This window comes from Cynoglossus semilaevis, chromosome 5 (genome assembly GCF_000523025.1).
Source record: "Cynoglossus semilaevis isolate Cse_v1.0 chromosome 5, Cse_v1.0, whole genome shotgun sequence".
NCBI lineage: Eukaryota > Metazoa > Chordata > Actinopteri > Pleuronectiformes > Cynoglossidae > Cynoglossus > Cynoglossus semilaevis.
In genome coordinates, this window is record NC_024311.1 from 8926550 (window position 1) to 8934784 (window position 8235).

Genomic DNA, 8235 nt, shown 5'->3' on the forward strand with positions numbered 1-8235 from the left:
GGGGGGAGGAGAGAGAGGGGGGGGGGGGGGCCGGAGAATAACAAGACACAAAACCACAGATGTAGTATTTTGTCATACTCGTTTGATTAATGGTGTACCTCACTACCACTCTGAACAGTACTGGTCCCCAGACTGTGTACTGCATGTACCAAATACTATTTGGAAAGTATTTGTCTCTCCCAGTACCACCAGTCTGACGCTGTTCAGATCAGACCACTTCAGTCTACATAAAACGACTAAACCAGATAGACGCAGTATATCATGAAGTAGTACTACAGCTGGTACATACACATCATCCTCCACACACACCCACACACACACACACACACACACACACACTCTGATCTCAGATGTAACTCACCTGGTGCTAACAGCAGATTCTCTTCCGTACCACTAGCGGCGTGCATGCCACAGTTTGAGAACCACAGCTGAACAGTGCTGTTGTCAATGCCCATCTGCAGCACAGAAAACATACAGCTGTCCTCTAAGTATGTCACCCCCTGCTGTTGGGTCAAAGTACTGCTACTAAATCAGAGAGATCTCTGCACTTTTTAAAAAAAAAAAGTTCTTCACCAATTTACAGATACGTTTGCATCTCCACCAGAGCCCGGCAGTCTCAGTTCTGTGCCCGTGCATTCCAGTCACACAAGTGACAAAATGATCCAGAGTCAGTGCCGTGGGCACAGCCTGGAGAGACGCTCTGTCAGTGTCTGTGTGTGATCAGCAGCTATTATCCTCCCTGTGCCCAGACAGGAGCCTGAGCAGCACCAGTGTCTATGTGATCGTGATCAATACATAATCACTTTCTGTCACCGCAGTGACACTATCAGGGGACAGCCACAGGACACTGGCTGAGAGAGGCACACACACACACACACACACACACCTGGGAAGTGTGTGTGTGTGTTAGGAATTGATAATTGAAGGTCTGAAACGTTATGTTTTTACTAGGCCTGTCAAATGACAGGACATTTTAATGTGATTAATCACAATTAATCATGATAAGTCATGAATAACCATGACTTACTGTCCTGCTCTCAGTGAATCAAACCTGTGGTCTGACCTGAAGTTGATGCTTCGACAAACACATGCTCAGATGCTGTTTTCAGCCTGAGAGTCTGCGGTGAATCTAAAACATTTTCCCCACAATGTGTTCAAATAACAACAAGCTTTACAACAAGCCTGACATGACAGACCTTTGGACTGTGCTGTGGTCCGTGTCACAGTTTGTTAGCAACAGGAACAGGAAGTGACATAACTTTCACCACGTATTAGGATTCTTCTCAGTGGCCGCTGCGATGTAATGAAAAAAAAATGTTTCCACTGACCAAGGACTAAATACAGAAAGAAAAGTTTAAATAGTGAAATACATTTACCAAAGACCTTCTAGTATTTATGAGACTCCACAAAGCAGCTGTAACCTCGTGCGCACTGACACTGTGGAGAAGTAATGAAACCGCATCAGCAAACAAATGGGACAAATGGTCAGTAAATGTGTTTTTGAGGTTTGCAATTTCTGAAAAACAGATTCTTTCTTCACATCCAATCGTTTCATCCCGTGCTCTGAAATACCATTTTTGTGACACTAATTAAATAAGCACTAAAAGCAAACAGAGAGAAAATGAAAGAAATAATATATTAGGAAATCAATGATGGCCACACAGTGTGGGAGTGGGTCGTCCCACTGCCTTACAACAACAAGGTCACTGGTTCAAACCCCATTTATAAACATTATTTTTTCTTTGTGTGAATGTTTTTTTCTCCAAGTTCTCAACGTCCTCCAACTGCCCAAAAGATGTGAATGCTAGTGTGAATGACTCAGCGTAAATGATAAGGTGTGAATGTCAGTGTGATGTGTTGGTGTGAATGGGTATTTTTCTATATATACCACTGTGAATGATTAGGTGTGAATGGGTATTTTTCTATATATACGGCCTTGTGATGGACTGGAGGAACTGTCCAGGCTGTAGCCCCTCCCCCACCTGATAACTGCTAAAACTGTCGCCCCCTACAGGTCTTGATCTAAGTCTATTTGATTAATGGAGCTGGACTTCACTCCTTAGACCAGACAAAGGAGCAGGTCGTGACCTGGTGTCGAGGACATCCTATAGAATTCCATGCGTTGGAGCTTCTTTTTTCTTTTTTTGTCCTGATATCTGCTCGGTGTTGTTTTACAGACTCCTGCCCTTCTTTCCATTCATCCCAGTTTTTCTTTTTTCTGTCTCTCTTTCAACCCCTGCAGCGTAAAGCCAGTCAGACATAAACAGTATTCTTTACCCGGGCAGGGCTCACAGCGGGGCACTGTTAGCCCCATGCCTGATGCAGCCCACAGTTCTCCACATGCCTCAGTTATATCTCCTTTTTTTATGGCTCAGTGCTCACATACATATGAATGCCCTCTGTCTGCTACCCTTCACGCCTGTGAGCCGAGCCGAGCCGAGCAGGGATGTAGCGCGGCTCAGGCAGTCGGGATACTCTGCACTGCAGCAGTAGTAAAGCAACTGTAATGACACATTCTTCTTAGTGATTAGCTACGACGCTGCCTGAGCTGCGAGTGCCTCCCCACAGAGCAGTTTGCTGAGTTGTATCAAGCGTGGAAAAAGTGAATCTAGGCAATAAGGAGGATGTAAACTGGGAAATGTGGAGGGAAATGTTTATGTACCTGTGAACGGTACAAAAAAAAAAAAACTGCACCAGAGTAGATGTAATTAAAAACGTATATTTTCAACATAGTGGTGGAGTTAAATCCTCCAAGTACGGCTCATGTAGTTTTGTGAAATGGTCTGAGCACAGATTTGTTCTTTCATCCACTAACATCTGGTTGTCGTGGCGACCGTCACGTTCACTGTCATGACATCAAACTATAAAACTGTGTTGATTTGGCAGGAAAGGAAGTCATTTAGTCAGTAATTCCACAAAGTGGAGGAGTGGTTCGTGCTGCTGCCTTACACCACAGAGACAGCAGATTGAACTCAATTAAAAAAAAATGTATTCGCCACTAGGGGGGGATTAGAGTTGATGAAAGAATGAGAGAAAAAATACTTTTATCATTTTATCGAAGTTTCAGTACCAGTGAAAAGAAAGACATAATGTATCAACTCTCTAAGTTGTTTACTAAGAAAAATGTAAAAAATACTTTGCCATTAAAAAAAATATATTATTAATATTAAAAAATATTTTAAAAAATTGTCTTGCAAAATTTTATTTTTTAGTTCAACCAATAAAAATTGTCAAGCATTTGTGTATATTTTTAACCGAATCGCAATGTATCGTTACACCTGCACAAATTCATCAATCATTCTATTCTATTCTATTCTATTCTATACAAATGTCATTCTATTCTATTTTATTCTATTCTATTCTATTCAAAGCTCCAGGCAGTGTGGTATTTATTTCTAAAATGTCTTTTCTGGTGTCTTTTCCAAAGATCGCCTCCAGGTGACTCTTCATGAATCTCTGTTGCTTCATTATTCTCATTTGTATTTGCTTCAGTGCATATGGACAGCCCATGTGGGTGAGACCAGTTTGTGGTGTGTGAGTGTTGTGGATACAAAGCAACATTGTCCTTGTGTTGTTTTGTGTCACATTCAGCTGCGTCTCCCAATTTATCCTCTCTCAACTTCCAGGTAGAATCCTATTGATTTCCTGTCACGGAGCCAGTGTACAGAGTAAATAGGAAGCATGTGGCCTATTATTTTTGTCAGCTGATAAAGCAGAAGACTCGACCCCCCTACGTCTTTATTCCGGGGCCTTTTCAGGAGTCACGGGGCCTTCAACAACAAAAACTGCGGCAGTAAATCTGATGTGTCTCCCCGGCAGTAATGGCACCTCTGAAGATGATGTGTTTTTAAATTATTGTGGTGCTAATAAATGCCATGAACCACAGGGTGTGAATGATGACTCCCACTCAGTGAGCAGAGACGTCCATAAATGTAGGCTGCGTTTCATTTATGCCTCATGTGTATCCTGCTGTGGGTTAGAGTCCTGACCAACACTGGAAGATCAATTCTTCCAAAAGAATCCAGCAGGCGACTGCTCAGAGCCAGGGAGGGGGAACCGCACAACTTTGGTTAGGAACGTTAAAGTAACAAAGTTAACTACTGACCACCGATTAACAGCCTGGTTAATTACTGACTTATTACACCTCAGACACCGTTCTTTATTGTTCAATGTCCTGACAGTTTGCCATACCTGTCAGCATGGTATACACTACTTTACTGAGCATGCTAACAGAGAGAAAACAAAGCTAGGCACTACTACTACTACTACTACTTTCATAACAATTTATGACAATTTATCGGCAATCAGTTCCCTAACTTTAACTGTTTCCATGGTTACAAGATGCTGTCCTCAGGTCCTCCCCCACAGAAAGGGTGGGTGGAGCATGTGGTGGCTAATTACCATGTACAAAAACCAGCTGTTACAACTTTAACAAGCCTGTTGAACAACACAAATATGACTTACATTCCATTTTTTTCAGACACATACTGCCACCTACTGTACTAGAGTGTGTAGTCTCATGGTATGACCAGTGACCTTTAGAGATAACGCAGCTTACTCTTTAGACCTCGATGTGCAATTTACTTTTTATTTCAACGGATGCGAATGGTCGTACGTTTGCAACGATTATTAATCGATTCACGACGCTTCGTTACAGCCCAACTTGTCAAGTGTTAGCATTGTGCTAAATGAGCAGCTGTGATTATCGGTAACATGGGTGGAGCTACACAGCAAAGTGATGCCCCGAAGAGGATGAAATTGGAACAGCAAGTAAATATATTTGTAACATTTATATATATATTTGTAAAGGCTAACTCGAACAACAGATTTTAAAACATCTTTTGTCTCCTTTACTATTAAATATATTTGTAACATTTAAATATATTTGTAAAGGCTAACCCGAACAAAACCAGTATGACGACCTTATAAGGACTGAATTCTCTTCTTCAAACACTGGTCCTGTCTGATGTGTCAAACATTGACCGCACTGTCGGGAAAGACAAATGCTTCCAGAGTTGATGCAGTACAATGTGAAATCCGAGGTTTAAGAACCACTGCCTGAGAATAATGCCTTCTAGTGAGGCATGTTTCCGGAGCCGTAGTACTAATGCACACAGCGGTACTAATGCCTGCTGTGGCTTTTTGTTCTTCTGCATCCATTCAGCACTTCCATCCCTGGAAGTTTATAGACGATGTGATGCTATTTGTGTTACTACAACAATACTAAGAGCGGCGTGTAAAAGCCGGAGACAATACCCCCCCCCCCCCCCCCCCCCCCCCCTCCCCCCCTCGCCACCCTTCCCCCCCCTTTAGCGGCATCCATTTCTGCAGCTTCCCAGAATTTCTCTGTATTATCAGGGGAGAGAATGAACTAATCTGTAGTGATTTGAAGCAGGACCAAAACACTGGCTTTTTCCATTCCTCATTTTTCTACCAGGGGTGGTGTGAAGCATTACCTGCCAATGAGAGGGGAGAAAAAAGGGAGAGACCTATTTCATGCTTCACAGGAAAGAAAAAAAGGGCTTCATGTGCCTTTCTTTCTTCTTCTTCTTCTCTCCTCTCCTTTACATCCACACCATTCTGTATTTAACCTCACCTCTCGGCCCTTTCTGTTACCGCTCCATGTTCAGACTGCGGTGTGAATTATCAATGAGTGTATTGTGGAGGCTTTAATGTAACAGTATCAGGGATCGCCTGTGAATAGGAGGAAGGAAAGAAAGTGACGAGAGGCGGTGAAGAAAGGAGGAATGTAAAAGCCCAGAGTTCATGGATCGGCTCTGATCTAAACACTGTAAAAGGCAGTGTGTATAACAAGCCCAGGGAAAATTACAAGGTAAGCTCTGGCAACACAACAGCATAGGTCATCATAAGACTGTGAATTACTAGAACACCCCCGTCTCTGAGGACCACTTCAGGCTTTCTCACTATGAAATAATTGGGTTGCAGTAGTGAAGGGAGAAAACAGGAGTCTGGCTGTTTCTCTCTACCTCTACCTCTCTCTCCCTCTTTCTCTCTCTCTCTCTCTCTCTCTTTTCATTATATGTGTGTGAGCGCGTGTTAAACGAAGTGTTGGAATGACGCTAGTTACTATGCAAAGTAACCAGCTTACACAGGTCATGAGCAGTGGTGCAGCAATAGGGCTGACCTTCTGTCATGTGGAAGGTTCTGGGTTTGATTCCTNCATTCAAACTATATTAATAAATGGAAAAAAAATGTATTTATTTATTTAGATTTTTTTTTATTTTTTTACAAGTCTAAATGTTCAAAAAGAATGGGAAAAAGTCCAGACTCATTACATTTCACTTATGTTTAATTTTTAATAACAAATGCTAATAATGCTAAAGCTATTAGCGATAACAATATTAACAATAATAAGAAATTGCCATTTAAAAATATACTATTATAATTATACTTTTATAATGATAATGATCAGATTCATTATCATAATAAACAATTGATTTTATTTTTACAAAAAAAAAATGCCTCTCCTCCTGCGGCCCCGTGTTGTTGCCCCAGCCCTCTGATCACTTTGGAGCTTTACTGTCTGCAGCAGAACGTCTCATATGTTCCTGTGGCAGAACCTCTGCTGTTGTAACAAGGGAAACGTCTCTTTGGTGACATCACAGCGCTGAACACCTCTCACGCAATCAATTACCATATAGTACCATCTGTAGCTGCAGCACGGTACCCAGTTCCTGCAGGTTGTTCCCTGTCAGCATTTGCTTTTTTTTTCACTCTCCATCTCACCTCCCCCTCTCCCTCCCTCCCTCCATCTTTCCCTCACACCCGCACCCACTATGACTGACAAGGAGCCGGGTCACTGTGGAGTTAAAGGGAAGGATCTAATGAGATCATCAACACTTTGTATTCATATCACCCACGATACACAGTAATCAAGTTGTCCACAGTGAATTAAAGGGACATCGATATTTCCTGATTGGCCAGCAGAGTTGAATATTGATCACGTTCCCACAAAACCTCAAAAAGACCGAGGAAGTCAAAGTCTTAACTGTAGGTTATTCTCAGGGATGTGACTACATGTCTCAACCAATCGGAGCATTTTGGGGGCTAGGATTGCTGCAGCTCCCACATGAACATAAACATTTTGGTACTACTAAGTACTACTTAAATACAAGCAAATCACATTTTTACCAGTAGATTATTGGTCCTAATTTCAACAACCACACAATCCTGCTCTACGACTGTCTGCTCATTATATATACACATGCTTAGGTCAAATACACTTGCGGAACTTTGACGTCGTCTCTCCATTTGTACTCAATGAAATGAGAACAGAACTGACGTCAGAGCCAGTGTTTCTGACACAGTTAGGGAGGGAACCTGCGGTCTCTGAGTTCGTGGACCACCCGACCACCTAAACACTGTTGTGCTGAATGTCATCATCTACAGTGTGGACCAACAGTGTTGTGCTGAATGTCATCATCTACAGTTAAAGCATGTGGAAATACACAGTGTCCATAGGTGGACACGGTTCCAGTTCCTGCTGTGTTATAATGAGTGGGTGACACATTCATCACTGTCTCTGTTCTTTTCACACCTGCTGCCGTTACAGACGGCTCTATGACTAATCGGCACCGTCATGGTCGGGCGACTCGGTAACAAGAAGCCAATTATGAAGTGTTTTATCTGAATTCATGTCACATCTAACATGTAATTGACACTTTGACGCCAACACTGTACACACACTGGTGGAATACTGACGAGCTCAGATAATTACTTCATGAGTATGAGTCATGGTATATGGTCTAGTACTGGTGACCATGTAGAGTACTACCAGTAGGTTTGTTTTCTACCTGCTAGTAGCAAGGCTGCCACAGGGGGCACCCTAGAACAAACCCAAAAAAATCAAACCCAAAACACAATGCATGTAGGATAACTGTGGTACTACTACTATTCCAACGATTGATCCCACTGACTTTGGTTTTACAGTGTCAAAGGTCACAGTTGGTCACTAACTCAAGACGAAGTGAGAAATAACAGCTTCATTTGTCGATGTACTTATACACACTTGTACTGTAGGAGTACTATTGTGTCCAATGTCCACATAAATTTGACTGTGGATTTGTAGTACAGATGAATATGAATTTGGTTTAATGGATCAAATTCACAGTGAGAAGTAGAACGAAGGTAAAAAACCAGTAGAAACAGAAAAACAGCTGCTGTTGAACTAGGTCTGAAAACACCACCCTCCCCCACTCCTCCACCCCCCCACCC

The 8235-nt window shown here is 42.3% G+C and overlaps 1 protein-coding gene across 2 annotated transcripts in view; it reads left to right on the forward strand.

Annotated features, from left to right (window-relative positions):
* Window positions 1–8235, forward strand: part of LOC103378981 (cadherin-8) — an 80671-nt gene that overhangs the window by 43618 nt on the left and 28818 nt on the right. The gene's annotated exons all lie outside the window — the stretch shown is intronic.